The sequence below is a fragment of the Cervus canadensis genome, chromosome 6 (assembly GCF_019320065.1).
Source record: "Cervus canadensis isolate Bull #8, Minnesota chromosome 6, ASM1932006v1, whole genome shotgun sequence".
NCBI lineage: Eukaryota > Metazoa > Chordata > Mammalia > Artiodactyla > Cervidae > Cervus > Cervus canadensis.
The window spans coordinates 87,175,483-87,199,510 of record NC_057391.1 but is presented as its reverse complement, the minus strand read 5'-3'; the positions used below and the strand labels follow the sequence as shown (position 1 = coordinate 87,199,510).

Sequence of the window (24,028 nt, the reverse complement as noted above, 5' to 3'; positions counted from 1 at the left end):
TATATAGGGGACTTACTGTGTTTCCATCTACGAAGGAGGAACTCTAGCTTTCACTAGCTGGTGACCTTAAACGTGCCGCTGACCACTCTCAGTTTGTCACCAGTGTGTAGACAGCCCCCAGCAAGAGCTATTCAGGTGGTAGTTCTTGCAACGACAACTTCCCCCAAAGTGTCCCTGTGCCTGAGCTACTGAGCCCACCAATGCGCCCTCTTGCATTGGAGTCCCATCCCAATTTACCACTGGTGACAGTTCTAAGGACTGCACCATCTTTGCATGCCAAGAGCTAGCATCACTCCACCTGCCACCAGCAAAGGGTAGCAAATGGCCACTGCAAATGGCCTTCTTAGAATCTGCTTTCTAGAACACCTTTGAGCCCAACTGGCTTAGGGCAGGTTCCCTAGCAAACAGGTCCTGAGGCAGAAGATCTGCAGATGCTCCCCTGAACCATACCTGTGAGGGAGTGAGGAGCAGGATCAGGCAGAGGGAGACCTTGAACTTGGACAGAGTCCTTGGCCTACCCCAGGGGAGCTCTGAAGGTGAAATGGCTCTAAGGAGTTGGCCTACATTTGGGGGCAAGAGGACCAGTCCATTGCACACCCGCATCAACTAGTCATTGACCTGAGGGCAGACATGGAATGAGGAATCTCCCCCTTCCTGGGGATGAGCTCAGACATGAGTTCGTAGCAGGCAGTACCCCTGACAGCTGGAGGAACACGTGTTCAGTCCCAAAGGGGCCTCCAGGCAGCAGAGCCACTTCATCCCTGCAAGTCAAGAACTGGGATGATGCAAATGATAAAGATGCTCAGTTGCTTCCCAGCCTGGCATCCGCTGGCTTCTCCAACCTCATCTACTGCAGCACCTCTACTCCGACCTCTTCAGCCAACCGGTCTCTCTCCAAGAGGCTCCCTAAAGAACCCAAAAACCGTCCTGCCTCTCAGCCTTGGCTCACCGCCTGCCTCCTGCCTGGGACACCCTGCTCCTCCCACCGCTTCTCACTCTTTCTCGTTCAGTCCAAGCCCCACCTTCTCCAGGAAGTCTCACCGGTGGCTCCAGCCTACTCTGCCCTCTCCTGTAACTCCTGTACTAATCCTGGAATGCCAAGGGGCCCTGAATCCTCTAGTTCACTATTTTGAGATGCATCTTTCTGGACTTCCACCAGACTGAGAACTGCTACCTGCTAAGATGCAACCTTAGAGAGAGTGAGAAGGTCTGGGAGCTTCACCTTCTCCATTTGTGTTAAACCTAGAACTTATTTACTTATTGCTGTTGTTTTAGTCAATAAGTTGTGTCTGACTCTTTAGCAACCCTATGGACTGTAGCCTGCCAGGCTCCTCTGCCCATGGGGTTTCCCAGGCAAGAATACTGGAGTGGATTGCTCTTTCCTTCTCCAGAGGATCTTCCCTACAGAGGAATCAAACCTGTGTCTTCTGCACTAGCAGGCAGATACTTTACCACTGAGCCACCTGGGAAGCTCTTATTTACTTATTACTGGAATGAATATCTTAAGTACCTACTAAGCATCAGGCCTAACAACAATCCTTTTCTCCACGAGTTAGCGGTGGGGGTGGAGGGGTGATCTTGTTCATGGAATCTTTTGTTCAGAACAGAAAAGCCAGGGAGGCCAATGGACTTGCCACAGTCTCGGGAGGAGGCCAAAAGGGGAAAAAGTTAAGAAAGAGGGAAATTCTGCAGAAAATGGACATGGAGGTGAGCCAACCCAACTCCACGCCCACCCTCTTCGGCCGTGACCAACTTTATGAAAGCCGTCACTAATACCCGATATCTGGAGCTATTAGTTTTTACTCAATTCTCTCAAATCCCCAAGAACATATTCCTCCTCTCTCCAAACATAAAAAAGAAGTTCAGGGAAAAAAAAAAAAAAGACAGTGAAAATAGAAATTAAAGCTAGTGGGAAGGAAAGAGTAACTTTGAGAGTTCGTTTTTAAATCTGGGCTAGTTCCTTTAGATTTCAGGGCCTCGGGGCAATGACCATTTCTTATTCCTAATTTAGTTTAAGCACACAGCTCCCTCACAGGTGTCTGTCTCACCAGTTTTAAAACTGTGCCCTTAGAATGAACTTCTCCAGGGCTGGAGTAAATAAACATCCCTCTTCCATGAGATCATGTCTCCTTTTCATAAAGTATCTTTGTTCCGTGCTCCTGGAATTTCAAAATGTGTGCTTTCTGGGTTTTGCAAATGGGAAGACCCTGGAGAAAGGAAAGAAGTGAGGGGAGAAGGGGGCAGGCGGGCCTGGAGATAAAAATGCAGCAGAACACAAACTTCAGCCCAGTCCTGTCGCCAGGGGCTTGGCTCAAGAGAAGCACAAACTTCAAGACGCAAAGCTGCAATCCCACCTGAGAGGAATGGCAGTCGGTTAAATTCTCCTACATCTAAGAAGGCGGTGGTGGCGATGATGGTGGCAGTTCAGTCGCTAAGTCATGTCTGACTCTTTTATGACCCCATGGACTATAGCCCACCAGGTTCCTCTGTCCATGGGATTCTCCAGGCAAAAATACCACAGTGGGTTGCCATTTCCTTCTCCGGGGGATCTTCCCAGACCCAGGGATTGAACTTGCCTTTTCTGCATCTCCTATGTTGGTGGGTGGATTCTTTATTACTGAGCCACCTGGGAAGCACCCTAAGAAGGTTGAAGAGACAGCAAATCCTGCCTCCGTGGACCTGTTTATTCCCTTCAGTAAACCTCTTCACTAATCCTCTCCTTCTCAGGTTATTCAAATAAACCCACAGGAGAGACCTCAACACCTATGTCGTCCAGCCACCCACTTTGTTTCTGACTATGCTTTTTTGAACTGTGGTGCTGGAGAAGACTCTTGAGAGTCCCTTGGACTTCAAGAAGATCCAACTAGTCCATCCTAAAGGAGATCAGTCCTGGGTGTTCATTGGAAGGACTGATGCTGAAACTGAAACTCCAGTACTTTGGCCACATGATGCGAAGAACTGACTCATTGGAAAAGACCCTGATGCTGGGAAAGATTGAAGGCGGGAGGAGAAGGGGATGACAGAGGATGAGATGGTTGGATGACTCTATGGACATGAGTTTGAGCAAGCTCCAGGAGTTGGTGATGGACAGGGAAGTCTGGCGTGCTGCAGTCCACGGGGTCACAAGGAGTCAGACACAAATGAGCTGAGCTGAACTGATGTTGCTCTCAACCCCCTCACTGCCGGTCACGCCCTGTCCTTGGCTCCTTGCTTTTGTGTCCAGGAACACTCCTCGTGCCGTATCTGGCTGTGTTCCTCCACATGTGTTTTCAAGACTCAGGAATGCCCGTGTTCAAGTCTATTCCACAGACACATCACAGAGTACAGTTATTGACCAGTGGTGCTTCTAGAAATGGACAGTGTGCTGATTGGCAGGTGAACCAAGAAGAACAGAAAAGACACCAATGCTCCCAGACAAAAAGGGAGTGTCTCTTTTCCCACAGGAACATGAGCTGCTGGAATTACAGCATCCTCATGGATGGCCCAGAGGATATGCGAGGCATCTTCAGGGTCAACTCTTTCTCTCCCATCTAGTTTATAAGCTTCTGCGCTTCTTTACAAGCCAGTCCTTCCATTCAACCTGGAGGGTAAAGAGCAACCCACTGCAGTATCTTTGCCTGGAAAATCCCATGGACAGAGGAGCCTGGTGGGCTACAGCCCATGGGGTCACAAGGAGTTGGACATGACTGAGCACCGCACAGCCTCCCATTCAAACTCCCCTCCTAGCCCAAAGGAGAAGTGCTTATGCCAAGTCAGGACACTAAGTACTTTTATCACCGCATCACTACCAGTTAGCAATACAGGAAGCAAGCCCCCTTCCCTCTGGCCTCAGTGTCTTCACCTAGAAAGCGAGGACGGTGGACCAGCTCATCCCTGCGCTCCCTCCAGCTCTTGGTACCCAAGCTAATACATGGGTCTCACACACACATTCTTCTCTTACATCATCAGGGCTAGAGCACCCCACCTCTCCCTCTGAATAAAGTTTAATTTGGTTTCATTTTGCAGGTACCCCAGTGGCCTCCCTGCGTGGGGTTAGTCAGTTCAGTTGCTCAGTCATGTCTGACTCTTTGTGACCCCATGGACCGCAGCACACCAGGCTTCCCTGTCCATCACCACCTCCCAGAGTTTATTCAAACTCATGTCATTGAGTCAGTGATGCCATCCAACCATCTCAAGCTCTGTCACTCCCTTCTCTTCCCGCCTTCAATCTTGCCCAGGATCAGGGTCTTTTCAAATGAATCAGCTCTTTGCATGAGGTGGCCAAAGAACTGGAGTTTCAGCTTCAACATCAGTCCTTCCAATGAATATTCAGGACTGATTTCCTTTAGGATGGACAGGTTGGATCTCCTTGCAGTCCAAGGGACTCTCAAGAGTCTTCTCCAACACCACAGTTCAAAAGCATCAATTCTTTGGTGCTCAGCTTTCTTTATAGTCCAACTCTCACAGCCATACATGACTACTGGAAAAACCATAGCCTTGACTAGACAGACTTTTGATGGCAAAGGTCAACTGTGTGGGTTAGTAATCAGTCAATTTGGAAATCAAGACAGCAGTAAGGAAAAGAGATCATACTTTTCAGGTAACAGCTAGTCGGTGGTCATTCCAGAGAAGAGGAAGAGGTTTGCCCTGCTCATCACATGCATGAGTGGTAAGTCACTTCAGTCGTGTACAACCCTTTGTGACCACATGGACTATAGCCCACCAGGTTCCTCTGTCCATGGGATTCTCCAGGCAAGAATACTGGGGAGGGTTGCCATGCCCTTCTCTAGGCGATCTTCCCAATCCAGGGTTGAACTCACTTCTCTTAAGTCTCCTGCGTTAGCAGATGGGATTTTTACCACTAGCACCATCTGGGAAGCTGCTCATCACGTGTCCAACAGCAATTACCTCCCTTGAACTGTTCACTCCTCTTTACATATAGGTCATCATCTGAATCAAACCCAGCAAAGTTGGGCGTAGGCTCTCCACTTCCTAGAGAGTGTAGGAAGTAGAAGAGCTGGAGGTAGAAGAGTGGGAATCTGACTTTAAATTTCATGTTCTTTCAACTTTACCATGCCTGTCTGTCTTAGAGCACCAAGGGAAGGGTCATTCCAGAGTGGTTAAGGACATCATAACTTGCAATTACTTTTTTATCCATACTAGTTTAATGTTTTATTGTTTGGGCATCGTATCCTCTTCCTGTTAATGAAACAAAATCAATCTGCTCTTATTTTTGGTATAAAACTTTTGTTTCACCAGTTTTCATTGACACATTCCCCCACTCCGTGATGAACACTTAATAAGCAGAATAAAATTCCATTACAAAGTCAATGAAAAAATTAACACCTATGAGTGTTTCCAGACTTTACTAGGTGTTATGCTTCAAGGGGAAAATTGAGTCATGGCATATTTAAGTACATGCAATGATGAATGGGTCTGAGTGTTTTTCTGAAAGCTCTGTGATTCTCCCAGTGCTCTGAAAGGGACTCCCAGTACCCAGACGCTGTCCCCTTTTTCCTGGACCACCCAAGAGTGGCCGTGTGCCATGCCAGCCCACCATCCTGTGGCTTACCATGACAGATCCATTCTGGCTAGCCACTCCTATCAACCTGTCCTTGAGCTTCTTAGGCAGCCCATAAATGACACTCACATGATTGCTATTCAGTTGATTTATAGCAGATATTCTCAGCTTATCCTTCTCACCCTTCTCTCTACAAATTTTTTGAAAATTAAAAAAAGAATGCAGACAAGTACAAAGAAAGAAAAGTACAAAGAAAAATCTAACAGTGGTCCAATCTCTACCCACCTGGAGATAACCACTGTTGATGGATCATATTAATTTCCTCTCTTTTCTTTGGTTTTTAAATAAAAATCTACTCTTTTTTATAAAGATGGTACATACATACTAGAAAAAGTATAAAGAATGTAAAATAATCACAAAGCCAAAGGTTAAAAAAAAAAATCCAAATCCCACAGCTAGGAATAACTGTTAATATTAATAGTTAAAATGACCATATATGTCTTTCTAAGCATAAGTACAGAAAAAAGGAAAGATAAATAGCAAAAGAGAAACAGGGGAAATGTGTTTATTAAAACGAGCTTATTCTTATATATGTATGTTTTTCATTTAAAAATATTACTTTCAAATTTACTCTGGTTTTACAAAAGTAAAAGAAACTGCAATGAAATAGAAGGAACTGTTGAACATCAAACAAATGTTTTCTTTTAAAAAAATTTTTTAAGGTCTCTGAGGTTAAGAAATGAGTTTATTAAAAACATCAGAGAATTACAGTCTTTTTTAAGGCTGAATATTTCAGTAGAGTTTTCTTCACTCTATTTCCATATTTCTTCCTCTTCTACCCTCCCCTTTCTTGAATTTGCTAGTTATGTTATTTTTACATTGTCCATGTTTATAACATTTACATTTTGTTCTTTACCTATATTTCCTGTAGTTGTTTAATAAAACACTCTTATATTCTGTATTCTGATTCACATATTAAGTGGCTAACTTTATTTGCATGTATTGACAGTTTTTTTTCCAAGAAGTTCCTACAGGTGCTGTTCTTTTTTGTTTCAAAATCCCTTTGCACCTGAATGTCATCTTAGGTAAAAGAAATCTAAATATTTCCCTATCAGGATTTTAGAGCTCAGGTTCCACTGTCCTCTGCTGTGAAATATTGCTGTGAGGTAACCTGAGACCAACTTGGTGTTCCTTCATCCTTGTAGAGGACTTTCTTTTTCTCTCTAGATTCCTAAAGAATTGTTGATCACCGAATTTCAGTTTCTTAACTAAAACATGTCTTAGTGTCGAGCTTTATGCTTCTAATTTCCCTAGAACACAGTATAAAGCCAAAAGCCAAAGTGTCAGTCACACTCAGTATTGTCTGACTCTGATTCTATGGACTGTAGCCCGCCAAGCTCCTCTGTCGGTGGAATTCTCCAGGCAGGAATCCTGGAGTGGGTTGCCATTCCCTTTTCCAGAGGATCCTTCTGACCCAGGGATGTAACTCAGTTACCCCACATTGCAAGCATATTCTTTACCATCTGAGCCACCAGGGAAGCCCTAGAACCTAGTATATACCCTTCGGATTTGTAGAATCAGTTTTGTCTTCAATTCAGAAAACAGTTTCTTCATTATTTTCTTATTTCTTCAGGTTCTGGGGGGAAAGATGCAGCTTGAGTATGCCACATTAAACCCAAGTCCTCAAATTTTTCTAGATGTGAAGTCGTACAACAGCACGCCCATGGACACTTGGGGTTGTGAGAAATCTCTGGCACACTAGCTGTGCTTCCCTCCTTTCCTACTCCAGAATGCATATAAGAAAAGCAAGGGAGCACACACCAGTTGAGCAACTACTCTCCTCCAAGGGACTTTCCCAACCCAGGGATGGAACCCGGGTCTCCTGCATTGCAGGCAGATTCTTTACCGGCTGAGCCGCCAGGGAAGCCTGGTCCGCACTATAACCTCCACTAAAACATCAGCGAGGACGGTGGGGCACAGTGCGAGCCCTTGTGGAGCTTGGAGCCTAGTGGTGCACACAGACATTAATCAAAGAATCACACAAATAATGTGAAACGATTTCAATTTTGTAAAACGGGTGGAATTCTGAGGATGGATTGGTGGTGAAGGTGGCATGATGATGTGAATGTACTTAATGCCCCTGAACTGTACACATAAAAATGGTTAAGATGGAAGATTTTGTTATGTGTACTTTGCCGTAATTTTTTTTTTAATGAGAGTAAGTATTATGGGAGGGAGAAAAATTGTACAATGAAAGCATAGATGAGGGTAGGTCAGAAGACCCTTCCCTGAGGAAGAAATGATTGAGCTGAAGTCCAGAGGAACAATAGGATGGAAGTTATTATAGGATAACCTTGAAACCACTCCAATTTATAAAAAAGATAAATCATTCACAAATGTGGGTGCTTTATTATTGGCGTGGCAGGATAATGGATTTGAAATATCAACTGGTACCTTCCCCCCGTGTTTCCTTTCACCTTTCTACCCTTCGCCTCATGCCTCAGCAGCAAGTCTGGCCCGCGCTTACTCTGCAGGAAGAAGGAAGGCAGACAGACGCAGCAAGGGCAAAAGTGAGCAGCCTTTTTGCATTCATTCTAGGGACTTCCCTGGTGGTCCAGTGGTTAAGAACCCACCTGCCATTGCAGGTGTTCAATCCCTGGTCCAAGAACGAAGATCCCACACGCCCAGAGTAACTAAGCCCATGCCTGCCACTACTACTGAAACCTGCACACCCTGGAGCCCACGTCCGCAGCAAGAGACACCGCCAGCACGGAAGGCTGCGCCCACAGCTAGACAGAGTCCCCACCCTGCAACAAAGACGCAGCATAGACTGCAGACGTGAGAAAGAAAAGAAAGAAAACAAGCCTATTAAAAAAAAAATAAAGAGATTTCTTCTAGATTGGGGTTTTCCACAAGCCTAGGGCTTCCCAGGTGGTGCGAGTGGTAAAGAACCCATCTGCCAATGCAGGAGACATAAAAGACACAAGTTCGATCCCTGGGTCGGGAAAAGCCCCTGGAGGAGGGCATGGCAACCCACTCCAGTATTCTTGCCTGGAGAATCCCATGGACAGAGGAGCCTGGTGGGCTACAGTCCATAGGGTTGCAAAGAGTCGGACACAACTGAAGCAACTTAGCATATAGGAATTTAGGTGAACTCCTTGCAGTGAGGTGAACTTCTCACTGCAAGGAGATCAAACCAGTCCATCCTAAAGGAAATCAGTCCTGAATATTCATTGGAAGGACTGATGCTGATGCTGAAACTCCAATACTTTGGCCAACTGATCACTGGAAAAAACCTGATGCTGGGAAAGATTGAAGGCAGGAGGAGAAGGTGACGACAGAGGATGAGATGGTTGGATGGCATCACCGACTCAATGGACCTGAGTTTGAGTGAACTCCGGGAGTTGGTGAAGGACAGGGAAGCCTGGCGTGCTGCAGTCCACGGGGTTGCGAAGAGTCGGACACGATGGAGCGGCTGGGCAGCGACACAGCTGTGTGCCGTGGCACAAAGGTTTGTAGGCACGGATACAAATGCTCCCTGCTGGACACCACACTGGCAAAGTCCGGCCTCCGCCGCGGGCACACGCCAGCACCAGGCCGCTCCAACAAGGACGTGGATAGCCGTCCCGTTTCCAGGGTGGAGAACGGGCCGCCCTGCCCCGCGGATTCAGCACGCAGTGCTGCTTCTTGTCACTGGTTACCCTCGTTCAGGAACTTGGTAAGGCTCGTACGTTGCTGACTGACAGTGATGATGTGTTTCTTTTAACCTCCTGCTGAATATTTAACACCTAGATCAGCATCTAGTACATAGTAGGTCCTCAATAAATATCTGTTGAAGAAAAGACTGTCTTACACAGAGTAAAGAACTTGCTTTTTTCCATGACTGCCAGGAGGCCTGGGATGAACAGCAGGACCAACTCTCCATAAAGCTCTGGATATACCCACAAACCGCCTGATGCTTTTAGATCAACTTGACCTCATTTTTAAGACTCAAAAAGCCAGCTCTAGCTGAGTCATAATGGCAAAAATATTCTCAACATCTGGGATATGGAATACTTAATTGATCATTCCTATCGATACCCGGTTGAACAGAAGCCTGGAAGTTAGAACCTGCCAGGTTTAAAACATTGTAGGAAGCTGCTTAGGCCTTTAAATGTTGCTTTAAACTCACAGTACGAGGGTGACATTGTGTCCAACGCGGAGCCATCTGCGCGGGGAGAAAGGCGAATTCCAAACACTGTGGTTATGCTGCCCTCTCGTGGTGAAAGGCCATACTATCCGAAACGCCTCTGCGGAAAAACCATACGCTGACCACATTCTGTGACGCTCTAACTCAACAGGTGCTCTTTACTTCATTTAATCTTCCTAACAACCCTACTTTCAAGGATGCTACTAAAATTCCCACATTACAGATGAGAAAACTGATGCTGCTGCTGCTAAGTCGCTTCAGTCGTGTCCGACTCTGTGCGACCCCATAGACGGCAGCCCACCAGGCTCCCCCGTCCCTGGGATTCTCCAGGCAAGAACGCTGGAGTGGGTTGCCATTTCCTTCTCCAATGCATGAAGGTGAAAAGTGAAAGTGAAGTCGCCCAGCCGTTCCGACTCTTATCAACCCCATGGTCTGCAGCCCACCGGGCTCCTCCATCCATGGGATTTTCGAGTCAAGAGTACTGGAGTGGGGTACCATTGCCTTCTCTGAGAAAACTGAGGCTCAGAGAAGTCAGCACGCCCAAGTTCACACAGGAGAGAGGAAAGGAAACAGCTGGGATTCAGAACCAGGTGTATCTGGTTTCAAAATCCATACAGCTTTCCGCTGTTATCATACAAATGTCACCGTTCATAGCTGCAACTCCAACTGTACACAAAGTGGATACAAAATATGCGCTGGGTGGATGAGTAACGCCAGGAGCAGTGTTGCTTTGCAACAACAGTATTATACACACACACACACACACACATACACATACATATAATTAGCATACACATCATGTGTTGAGTACCTGTCACGCACACATGTCATTTGAGTATGGTGCCATCAGTGGTCAAGAACCTGCCTGCCAATGCAGGAGACATAAGAGATTCGGGTTCGATCCCCTCCAAGATTCCCTGGAGGAGGGCATGGCAACCCACTCCAGTATTCTTTGCCTGGAGAACCCCTTGGACAGAGGAGTCTGGCAGGTTACAATCCATACGGTTGCAAAGAGTCAGACACAACTGAAGCGACTTAATGCACACCCAAGCAGAGCAAAAAGTGACTTGTTCTGATTTATTTTTTACCTCATTATTTAAAAGCATTTAAGCACCCTCTCTTTCAGAGACACGCGCATTCATCATTCAACAAGTGTTCATGAGGAACCTACTATGTGTGGAACACAGTTCAAGCCGCGGTGAAGCTCGGGTGACGTTCCTCAAGCCTCAAGACAGTCTGCTGCCTTCACGCTCCATCTACCAGCTGGAGCCGAACCACAGTCCTGAGTCTCTTTGCTGTGTCTTGTTTTGGAGCACGGACCTTCGTTATTAGCATCCTAGATTATCTAAATTACTTAAGAGGCTGTAGCATGTAATAGGACTTTAAAAGGAGAAGGAGGGCCTTGTGTGGTGTTTTTTAATTGCATTCATCACAACAGCCCTGGCAAAATTCATGTTTGTAAATCTGAACCTTGGGCAGTTTTTTGTTCACTGTCAAGGGACTGGCTTCAGAAGTCAGGAGCCCCTGGCAAGACTCAGGTTTAAAGCATAAAGACCCCAAGCCACCACCTGTTTCCTAACTTAATGAGCCACTCGACAGCCAGACATTCAGGAAGCCAGAGCAAGGAATTGAAAATCTGAGGGAAGGGATGTTTGGGTATCCATTCAACAGGTATTCAGCTCAAAAATGAAAATATTTGAGTATATGTTATTGAACCAAGGTTCAGACAGTGAGAAACATAAGTCATTAAATAACTATTTGTAAAACAGCAAGGAGACCGAATAATCACTAAGATCCCTTTCATCCTCAAAATATTCCGATTGAAATTAGAGGAAAATTGCCTTTCTGTTTTCTTTACTCTGAGATCAGAGAATCAATGTTAAACATACTCCACCGTGTTCTGAAATCTCAATCTTCTTTTTTTTAACCCGAAAATTTACTTTCAATCAATGAAGATCTGTTGAATAACGCTATGGGCACTACCGAAGCCAGCTCTGGGCGTGGGTTTGACAGGGAAGGAAACTGACATCACTGCTTCACACTCTCCCTTCAGCATCACTCCTGTGACCTCCCTGGCTGCGTCCTTCTCTCCTATTTAGGGGGAGGGGGCGCACAGTAGGTAAGCAGCTTTCCAAAGGCTGAAAGGCCTCCAAAGCGTGGCAGAGAGGGAGTGAGGCTGCGGCTTTGGCAGTGAGTTAAAACCTGAAGAGGCTGCTCCCGCCTGAGCAGTGGCCATGAGAAGCGGACCGGCGAGGCCGTCAGCCTCCAGGACTCCGCTGAGCAATTGCAGGACACGCTGACCTGGAAGGCGTGAGTCACTCAGTCGTGTCCGGCTCTGCGACCGCATGGACCGTAGCTGCCAGGCTCCTCCATCCATGGGATTCTCCAGGCCAGAACACTGCCGTGGGTAGCCCTTCCCTTCTCCAGAGGATCTTTCCAACCCAGGGATCGGACCCAGGTCTCCCGCACTGCAGGTAGATTCTTCACCATCTGAGCCACCAGGCCACTGACCCTCCTCCTCCTCAAATCCAAGGTCCCAACCCAATCCTTCCTTCCCCCTGGTGTCACTCCATACAAAGGATGCTTCCTGAGAGATGTCTAGGGAAAGAAAATAGCACTAATGTCTCTGTGTTCTCCTAGCTAGCTGGCCACAGTGGGCAGCCAGAGGCCAGGCTGCAGGGCAGTGAGTGCACTTGCGGGATTCACTCACCCTCCTGGGGCCATCCGGAGTGCGCCAGGGGGTCAGGCGAGGAGGAGACTCCCCCAAGACAAGAGGGTGGGGGGATTTGAGGGCACCTTCGGAGACCCTGCTGCCCAGCTGGGGCTAGTGGTAAAGAACTTGCCTGCCAATGTAGGAGACATAAGAGATGAGGGTTCAGTCCCTGGGTTGGGAAGATCCCCTGGAGGAGGGCACGGCAACCCACTCCAGGATTGTTGCCTGGAGAATCCCATGGACCCAGGAGCCCTGGCGGGCTCCAGTCCTTAGGTCACAAAGAGTCGGACACGACTGAAGCGACTTAGCCAGGACTTAGGGACCCTGCTGCCCAGCCAGTCACATAAACCACATGGACAGATTCCCCAGATTCCAGTCCAATAGAGTGCAGTGCCTTCAGATGACCAGAGCATGCCTGACTGCGACCAAGGGCTTATTATCCTTAGCAAAACTCACCCCCCGGGGGGCCTGTTATCTTTTCTGAAATGACAAGGTGGACAACCTGAAACCATCACAACATGGTTAATCGGCCATAGTCCAATATAAAATAAAACCTTTAAAAAGGGACTTCCCTGGTGGTCCAATGTATGGGAATCCACCTGCCCGTGTAGGGGACACAGGTTTGATCTCTGGTCCGGGAGAATTCCACATGCCCCGGAGCCACCAAAGCCCTTGTGCTACAATGATTGGAGCCCACACGCTCTAGGGCCCCGGAGCCACGACGACTGAGGCCCTAGAGTCTGTGCTCCACAGCAGAGAGGCCACCACGAGAGACGCAGCCCAACTGCCTGCAACTGGAGAAAGCCCATGCGCAGCAATGCAGACCCGTGCAGCCAAAAATAAATAAATAATTAAAAAATAAAATCAGTTCAGTTCAGTCACTCAATCGTGTCTGACTCTTTGCAACCCCATGGACTGCAACATGCCAGGCTTCTGTGTCCATCACCAACACCCAGAGTTTACTCAAACTCATGTCCACTGAGTCGGTGATGGCATCCAACCATCTCATCCTCTGTCGTCCCCTTCTCCTCCTGCCTTCAATCTTGCCCAGCATCAGGGTCTTTTCCAATGAGTCAGTTTTTCACATCAGGTGGCTAAAGTATTGGAGCTTCAGCTTCAGAATCAGTCATTCCAATGAATATTCAGGACTGATTTCCTTCAGGATGGACTGGTTGGATCTCCTTGCAGTCCAAGGGACTCTCAAGAATCTTCTCCAACACCACAGTTCAAAAGCATTGATTCTTTGGTGCTCAGATTTCTTTATAGTCCAACTCTCACAATCATACACGACTACTGGAAAAACCATAGCTTTGACTATGTTTGACAACCAGACCCTTGTTGACAAAGTAATGTCTCCGCTTTTTAATATGCTGTCTCAGTTGGTCATAACTTTTCTTCCAAGGAGCAAGCATCTTTTAATTTCATGGCTGCAGTCACCATCTGCAGTGATTTTGAAGCCCCCAAAAATAAAGTCTGTCACTGTCCACTGTTTCCCCATCTATTTGCCATGAAATAATGGGAACAGAAGCCATGATCTTAGTTTCCTGAATGATGAGTTTTAAGCCAGCTTTTTCACTCTCCTCTTTCACTTTCATCAAGAGGCTCTTTAGTTCTTCTTTGCTTTCTGCTATAAGGGTGGTGTCGTCTGCATATCTGAGGTTATTGATATTGCTCCCGGCAATCTTGATTCCAGCTTGTGCTTCATTCAGCCCAGCATTTCTCATGATGTACTCTGCATATAAGTTAAATAAGCAGGGTGACTATATACAGCCTTGACGTACTCCTTTCCCAATTTGGAACCAGTCTGTTGTTCCATGTCCAGTTCTAACTGTTGCTTCTTGACCTGCATACAGATTTCTCAGGAGGTGGGTCAAGTGGTCTTGTATTCCCATCTCTTGAAGAATTTTCCACAGTTTGTTGTGATCCACACAGTCAAAGGCTTTGGCATAGTCAATAAAGCAGAAGTAGATGTTTTTCTGGAACTCTCTTGCTTTTCTGATGATCCAGTGGATGTTGGCAATTTGATCTCTGGTTCCTCTGCATTTTCTAAATTCAGCTTGAACATCTGGAAGTTCATGTACATGGAAAAAAGAGAAGGTGGAATCAGATGATACTTCAGGATTAATCAAACCCTAAACTCTCCTTTAAAAAAAAAAGTAAACTGACATTTTAGGTCACTCCTTAGTCTTTAAATGGTTCAGACGCTGCAGATTTACAAATATTTACACTTTGTTACTGTTACAGTGGAAAGGAAAATGAGAAAAAAGGGGGGGGGGATGAGTTTTTTTCATTCCCTTTCCTGAGAACAAAGACGATAAAGAGCATAGTGAGCAGGTCTGAACTTTCCTAGTTCTTTTTTACTTTGCGTGAGTCAGTCAGTCAGGTCCGACTCTTTGCCACCCCATGGACTGCAGCCCGCCAGGCTCCTCTGTCCGTGGGATTCTCCAGGCAAGAACACTGGAGTGGGTTGCCATTTCCTTATTCTGCTCCTAATTCTGTCTGTCTCTAATGAAGTTTGCTTTTCCGCGCCCTAATTCTGCAGGTGCTACACTTCACACCTATTCTCCTTTGACTCTATGTTAAATACACCCTGTATCTGGTGTTCACCCTGACAACACCCTTCCCGTTGTAGTTACATATCAGAAAGAAGGCCGCAGGGTCGGCAAACTGCCAGTCTCAATTACTGAGTTAGTGATGCCACCGATGACTGTCTTTGAAACAATGCAAGAGGAAAAAACCAAGATCCTATCACCATTGTTCCTTATCACCGACTCCTGACTGTGAGCCCTCCTCTTATATAAGCCCTAGATGCCTCATGGAAGAGGGGCACAGTTCTTGAGGCTTGAGCCTACAGTGTTCCCCTCTCTGCTGGCAGAGAATTAAAGCCACCTTTCTACTTCCTCCAAACTCTGTCTCTGTATTTTTTCATTCAGCTTCAGTGGGCAGAGGCCAGGATTTTGGCCAGCAACATTACCTATTTCCCTGCAAAGCTGCACAAGACACGTACTGTTTGCTTGGCTACTACTTACATTTTTGAAGGCCACATTGTCTCCGGTTGGGTTTTCGATCTCCTATGGCAGCCAGAGTAAAAATGGAATCCAACATAAAACTGGATGAATAAATAAGGACTGTGTACAGACTGGCTTACATAGAAAGCCACTGCCTGAGCCTTATTTAGGTCATTTTGGTTTGTGTTGCAGAGATGTCCTCCTTTAAGTAAACCCTACTGAGCATTCTCCCAGGCGGCTCAGATGGTAAAGCGTCTGCCTGCAACGCGGGAGAACCAGGTTCAATCCCTGGGTCGGGAAGATCCCCTGGAGAAAGAAATGGCAACCCACTCCAGTATTCTTGCCTGGAAAATCCTATGGATGGAGGAGCCTGGTGGGCTACAGTCCATGCGGTCTCACATGACTGAGCGACTTTACTTTCACTTTCACTGAGCATTCACTTAAAACTCCACATAACCTTGGATTTGCAGCAGTGTTCCCTAAGTCTCTGCAGGAAGGCAGTTTGGCCTCCAGGCCTAACTGACAAGTTTCTCTACCTTGCTTTAGCAGTGGCTTTGTATTCAGCTCCCCTTGGAGCACAACCTGTTCTGTTTTTGCCACCGGCAGGGACCCTTCATGTGAGTTGCAGGCTTCTGACCGTCCTCAATTTCATTAGAGGTACCATTGTTTTTACTGGAGGGATGGAGGTTTATTTGGGAATATCTGGATGCCAGGTGAGACCCTCCTGTCCTCCTACACCCCCTCACTTAATTTACCTTCCACAACCAGGCTCACCTCCTCCCGGTCACCCCCAGGGCCCAGCCAGGGCTGATCCTTGCCTGTCCACAGCCTCACTCAAGCATCAATCTGACTGGGCTCACCCACACTCTGCGAACACATATAGATTCTACTCGGTCTGAATATTCATCCCAAGCTACCCCCCATTTCATTTTGTTCACCCCCTTCTTGTCTCCCAGTTCAAGGCCCCTGGTGACCTCAGACGACCTCACGAAGTGGCTAACTCTCTCAAGCCATCTTTTCCAGAGGAGTGAAAACCGGCGTCTCTCTCATTTAAGCCAGAGATCCCCAGATGCCTGCAGGCTCAGAACTCTGGAATCTGGGTGATTCTCTCGCCCCTGGGGCACCCCCTCATTTGACTTAAATATCCACCTCCCTCCTCCCTAGCTCAGCATGCTAGAAGGAAGGTCCCAGCTGTTACAGGAGGTCATTAGATGTCGTGACCACTGGGTGGCCCACCAGCCCGACCTGGATCATCGGGGACTGTCACCCCACCCCTGTATCTTCCGCCCTCCCGTCGCGGTTTTCAAGGATGCAGCCTCAAAGAGAGGAAAGGGTTGAGAGGCCACCTGGACAGACTGCACTACACACCCGTACCTTGTGAAGGCTGCGATATGAACTTTGAAGATTCTGGCAGTCGGGAGCGGAATCTTCCAGTCTGGGGGTCACCCAACGCAAACCTCGGATGTACGTCTCCATGCGTATTAAACCTGCCAGCTACCGGCCTGATGCTGGGAAAGATTGAGGCGAGAGGAGAAGGGGACGACAGAGGATGAGATGGTTGGATGGCATCACCGACACAATGGACGTGGGTTTGGGTGGACTCCGGGAGTTGGTGATGGAGAGGGAGGCCTGGCGTGTTGCAGTCCATGGGGTCGCAAAGAGTCGAACACGACTGAGCGATTGAACTGAACTGAACTGAACCGATCTAAAGTGTCTGCTTCCGTCTTCCGGCTCTCCTTGTCATTCAGGCACCCAGGCCAGTTATAGATTTCACCCGGAGAACTCGCCAGGTTGCTGAACTAACACCGGCTAACGCGCAGAAAAGAGCCCGTGGTGACCCCGTGCGCGTCTGCGCAGAGCGCTACACACCGCACGTGCCTCCGCTCCGACCCAGTCCAGATGGCGGTGCAGCGACGGTGAAGCCTTCCCACTTGTAATTCTCCTCCCAGCAGACCGCATGGCCTTTTTCCCCCTCATTAAAAGATACTGCGATTAATTATTTTAACCTCTGGAAATGCTTATAGCATCTCCTGGAAAAAGTGGGGAATGGGGCATTGTGAGTACGACTTACACCCTCCCAGGACCCAGGTGAACTTACGAAAACTCAAGCATCTCTCTTTGAACCAGTCATAAGCGTCAGCAAAAGTGGAATCGTCGCGACAGTGTCATCAGTAGCAACGCTGATGTTTTTAGTCCTGTCTGACTTAAGTGTTTTATTTCTTAATTGATTCTGAACTCAGAGAAGAAAGGAGGTGGGATTTATTACCTCCCTCAAACCCCCAAAAGCAAAACAAATGGTAAACAGATAACGTAAAGATTAAAAATTAATTACACATTGGGATAAGTGACATGGAAAATGACATTGTGTATAATACCCCAGTCTGTCTTCTGTGTGTCTCCTTTTTTATGCATGCTGCTGCTAAGTCGATTGAGTCGTGTCCAACTCTTTGTGACTCCGTGGACTGGAGCCCACCAGGCTCTTCTGTCCATGAGGTTTATAATTTTATATTTTTGACTGTGCTAGATTTTCCTGGAGGTGCAGCGAGCAGGGGCTTCTTATTTCCGTGGCTTCTTTTGTCGCAGAGCACCAGCGTTCGGGCTTGCGTGGGTGAGTTTGCAAGCTCTGGAACACCGGCTCAGTACTTTGAGCACTTGGGCTTAGCAGTTTCAGTTCCTGGGCTTATAGCTGGGCTTATAGTTGCTCCACATATGTGGGATCTGCCCAGACCAGGGATCGAACCCACATCTCCTGCACTGGCAGGCAGATTCTTTACCACTGCGCCCACGAAGCCCTGTGTTTCTCCTCTCCTCTCACACTCACAACACTTCTGACAACACACATGCGGAGTTTTGCCCCACACCGCACTGTCCTCTGACGTTATCTGACGGCATCTGGGGATTCCACAGCTGACCTCAGTTCAGACACAGTCTCCCTGGAGGCGGCACCGGATCCACAGGGAAGGGCTCCATCCCCCGGAGACTGCCTCGCCCTCAACTGCAGGGGCCAACCAGGTCCACGTGGCCACCTGCGCTTCTGACCAATCAGCTGCAAATCAGAGGCTGGCTCCACCCACTCCTCAGGTGTGATTAATTCACTAGTGCAGCTCGCAGAACTCAGGAAAGCTGTTTACTTACTGCCTGCCAGCTTATTGGGCTTCCCCGGTGGCTCAGCTGGTAAAGAATCCGCCTGCAATGCGGGAAATCTGGGTTCAATCCCTGGGTTGGGAAGATCCCCTGGAGAAGGGAAAGGCTGCCCACTCCAGTGTTCTGACCTGGAGAATTCCATGGACTATATAGCTCATGGGGTCTCAAAGAGTCATACACGGCTGAGCGACTTTCACTCACCAGTTTATTATAAAAGGACGTGATAAAAGACACAAGAGGAGGGGCACGGGGTCGGGTCTTCCCTGCGCTGTCCACGCTCCACTCCCGCCGCCGCACGGCCCCTGCCTTAGGAGGACAGGGCAGAAAGGCATTTGTCTGCAAGAACGCTCCCACCAGAAACCAGCCATGCTGCACCCTGGTATCGGACTTCTAAGCCTCTGGAACTGTGAACAATAAACTTCTGCTGTTTATAAGTCACTCAATTCATGGTATTTTGTTAAAGCAGTCTGAGGGGGGACTGAGACAGATTCTTTCGACATAAACTATTGTTTCCCAGTAATGACAAGCATCTATTTTTTCCTGACGCACTTCCTATTCACAGTCACAGTTTGGAAGAGTCTCACAAATTTCAAGATGTTCACAGCAGTTGCAAACGGCAATAACAGATATTTTGCAATATTCAATAGTTGATATTACCCTTAAATTTGTGGGAAATAGGTTTAGATATAACATGTATAAAGCTTGATATTGATTCTTTACATTGGCAGCTATATGGACATTGAATGCTAGAAAGGCATCTCGTTTTATTTTTATGAAATATTGAATGTGATATAACTGAATTTTAAGAACTATTATATTAAAATGTTATCAATCATTTTTGTTAAAAGTTTATATTCATTCATTATAATTCATACATCACCTTTCATTTAACATAATTTTGAGTCCTTCAAAAGAAAAAATGTTTAATATACATAAAATATTAACTTTTTATTTTCAAATTTATTTGTATGCATATTTTAGATGAAAATGTGGCTAAATGATACACACTTTTGAGTTCTATTGCCTAATGCTGTAGATCATTGAGATCATGAAAGAAATGAAATATATGAAAATGGAACTCAGCATGTTGCTTAAATATTTTTAAGCTAGGAACCAAAAAAAATGAGCAAATTTCTGTCAAGCATGACTCACATAAAATTCCTGAACAATTTACTATATATTCTCTAATGAAAATGTAATTGGTATTTTAAAAATGCAAAGTAGCAAATTTTTCTCATCAATTCACAACATGAATAGGTCAGAGGAAGTTGCTACAACCTCATGCATGCATGTGTGCTAAGTCACTTCAGTCCTGTCTGGCTCTGTGCGACCGTATGGACTGTAACCCACCAGGCTCCTCTGTCCATGGAATTCTCCAGGCAAGAATACTCCTCCAGGGCCTACAACCTCACATTCTTTACCAAATAAAGATACAACTACACATCACAAAATACAATTCTCACACAGAAAAAATACAAATGCACTTATAGCACTGAAAAAAGAGATGAATAAAGTATAGTCGATAATATTCAGTAAACATAAGTGATTCCAATTGAGACCCTTACTGTGATGTTCTTTAAAAAAATGACACTCTATATCTAAAATTGCCAAGCATAATGATGCTTTTTGGCTCAATAAAAGCGAAGTATTTACAGAAAACAATGGGAAATGTTCAGGTTTAATACAAATGGTTTCCATTTGGGGTGCTAAAATAAAAAAAAATATAATGCAGATAAACATAATGAAGTGAATGAACATTCTCAAGGACTGAAAATTCAAGATGAGCCCATGAATCTCATAAGTAATAAAGTGAGGAAAGAAAACATACAACTTTTAAAAGTTATTGTTACTCAGCTCAGTCATGCTGTAGAAGCATCAAAATTCATATCAAAGAAATGTGTATTCATTACGTGTATCACTGAGCTACGAGAAAAGGAAAACAAGTCAACATTTATGTATTTCACTGGGTTTTAGTAAGCGGCTGTGAAAATAAGTTTAGACTTTGCTGAAAAACTGAGAAAATAGCTTCCAGTTTTAGGGATTGACTTAAGAGACTGATGGAAAAAAACAAGTGGAAAGACTTGCCCAATCTCACCTACATAGCTGGCAAACAAGAAGATGAGTCAGCCAAAATGTTTACCAAAAGTCCAGAAGCGTCTGTGCTGTGTGGAACATAGTTGGAACTTACTGCTGGGAGAAGTGGGCTTGTCTGAACCAACAGGAATGCTGCTCTTTGGGACAGTTCCAGAGATGGAAGGTAGTGTTTTCTGGACCTGCTCAAAGATGGACTACCATGATGGAACATGAAATTTGACCCTAAACCAAAATTTAACACATAGTGAGGTGTGGAATATATTCTCCTTAAAGTAACTAGATGCCACTTAGACAAGACTAAGATGTACTAGGAGAATTCAGTAAAATAATATTCCCAAATTAAAAGTGAATAATCATCAAAATTAAAATTAATTTTGAATGTGTGCTATCTATATTCATTTGAATGAATACAAATGATCCATTGCTTATTTTTAAAAAAGAAACAAAACAGATCTACTATAATATTCCACTTCCAAAGCTATTAAACTATGTATTTTTAATTTCAGAGATTTTTTTTCCCCAAATTGAAAGAAACTGATGTAAAATACACAACAAAGTGAGATTCTAATAAACTATAAATAATTTAGAAAAAGAAGATGAAAATATTTTCATGACTACATATAAACATTTTCAAAACAAATGTTAGAAAGCCTATCTTCTGACAAATCATAGATCAGGGTATTTTGTTAATTGAACAGAGATTTTTTAACAAATTGCATATCTAATCACTACTTTTAAGTACTATTTATAATACCTCCGCATTGAGAAATTTGAAAGAAGATCCATGAATGGACCTAGTTATTACTCTAAGGAAAACTTTAAATTATGAAATAAAATAACAATTTTGTCATGAATTAAAATATGTAATATTTTCTATAATAGATGCAATTTACCACATGCAACCCTATCACAATATTTGAACATTTCTATAATGTTAGTGGTATATTTCTGAATTTAAGTAGTGCTTTAAGAACTTTATTGGCAATTCAAATTGCTATAGCCCCAGCAAACTGGTTTCCCCAATTTGGAATAAAAAACTATCTAAAACCTTCGATGCCTTAAGAAGATTACCTAATTTGGCACTCCTTCTTAACAAAGCAGAAATTTTGTGAAAAATCTTGATTAAACAACCCAAGTGGAGATATTGCTGAATCCAAGGCAGGATAAATTAAAATTTTGGAATAAATGTGTAACTTGTAAATTACCTATGTCTTTATGACTGACCTAAACACAACCATCAACAGAACACCCGGGCATGTGTGATAATAATTCAATTCAGCTGCCTCTGATATTCACCAACTTGCAGTTATTGACATCTCTAGCTTTGCATATGTTTTTGTGAAGGAGTATTTCTTTCGGCAGGAGGATAGAATATAATCCAACAGCTGGTTTGCTTAATTTATAATTTTTACTTCGTTGGAAACACAGTCTGTAAGCCTCCACTTCTACTCACCCCAATCCCTGAAATGCCTGGACCGGCCTGGCAGGCTTGTCCACTGGTGTCTGTAAAACGAGGATCACGAATGTGACACGGGCTTAGCATTACCAGTGAAGGCTTCCTTCCTCCTTACACCCAGCACAAGGCAAATGCACCATCTTCGCTTTGCAAGACAAGGGCCTTCAGGAGCCTGGGTAGCTCTGTCGGTAAAGTGTCAGACTTTTAATCTGAGGGTCCAGGGTTCATGTCCCTGTCCAGGTGGGAGGTTTAAGCATCCTCTTGTGCTTAGAGGATACTAAACTTTTGGGCTTCCCTTGTGGCTCAGCTGCTAAGGAATTCCACCTGCAATGGGGGGAGGGGCGGCCTAGGTTTGATCCCAGGGTTGGGAAGATCCCCTGCAGAAGGGAACAGCTACCCACTCCAGTATTCTGGCCTGGAGAATTCCATGGACTGTAGAGTCAGACACGACTGAGCAACTTTCACTTTACCTAGTCATACATGAAAATGGGTCCAAATACTGTTTTGTAATGTTCCAAACCAGTCAATCCTAAAGGAAATCCACCCTGAATATTCATCGGAAGGACTGATGCTGAAGATGAAGCTCCTATACTTCGACCACCTGACGCGAAGAGCCAACTCATTAGAAAAGACCCTGATGCTGGGAAAGGTTGAAGGCAGGAGGAGAAGGGGACGACAGAGGATGAGATGGCTGGATGGCATCATCGACTCAAAGGACATGAGTTTGAACAAACTCCAGGGAATAGTGAAGGGCAGGGAAGCCTGGTGTGCTGCAGTCTATGGGGTTGCAAAGAGTGGGACACAACTGAGCAACTGAACAACAGTATTCCTTGCACCAGAAATAATAAATTCCTTATGGAAAACCCTGTTAAACGATCACTGCTGGAGACACAGGCTCTTTTCTTTGAGACTCAAAAGTGACAGAAAGGCTCCTTCCTCGGAGTACAGTATAGAAAGGAAAAAATGAGCAAACTTTCAGTGGAGCAACCTGACAAACATGACCTCAGTCAGGTGATCAAGGTCAAGCTGAACCGCAGTGATAAGTCATATCGATTGAGCTGATGTGAGTGCCCTTCACCTCTGTGATCTTTCTCACAAAGCCCAATCTAATCATAAGAGAAACATTAGACGAGCCCTAATTTAGGGAGATTCTACAAAATACCCTGCCCGTATCTCTCAAAAAAATAAAATAATATCTCAACAAATCTCAATCTCAAGTTATTGAGATATTACCTCAATAATATCTTCATCTCAAAAAATAAAATAAGTAACAAACAAAGAAACAAATGAACAAAAAAAAAAAACAAGGAAGGTCTAAGAAATTCTCACAGGGAAGAGGAGCCAAGTAAGATAAGGTTAATTCAATATGGTGTCCTGGGGCTCCTAGACCAGAAGGGCATTAGGTAAAAACTATGGAAACTGAGAGAAGTGTGTGTATGCTAAGCTGCTTCAGTGGTGCCCAACTCTTTGTGACCCCATGGACTGTAGCCCGCCAGGCTCCTCTGTCCCTGGGATTTCCCAGGCAAGAATACTGGAGTGGGTGGCCATTTCCTTCTCCAGGGGATCTTCCCGACCCAGGGATCGGACCCACATCTCTCACACCTCCTGCATTGACAGGCAGTTCTTTGCCACTAACACCACCTGAGAAGCCTTATGAACTTCAGTTAATAATAATGTGTCCATGCTGGTTCTTTCACTGTGACAAGGGTACCTCGTTAACGTAAGAACACATTCACATTAGGGGAGACCAGGTGTGCAAAAATGGGAACTCTGTACTACCTTTGCAAATTTTCTATAAATCTGAACCTATTCTAAGATTAAAAGTTAAGTTTTAAAAAATGTAACAAAATGTGTCTGAAGGACAAAATGACCTCAAATGAAGCCTCCTAGCCTGCAAGGGGTGGGCTTCTCTGGTGGCTCAGAG

The 24,028-nt window shown here is 45.4% G+C and overlaps 1 non-coding gene across 1 annotated transcript; it reads left to right on the top strand.

Moving 5' to 3' along the window:
* Positions 1–22,274: 22,274 nt before the first annotated feature.
* On the top strand, positions 22,275–22,347 carry TRNAK-UUU. Its single transcript has one exon. It is a non-coding gene; the product is annotated as a tRNA-Lys (tRNA).
* The last annotated feature ends 1,681 nt before the right edge of the window (positions 22,348–24,028 follow it).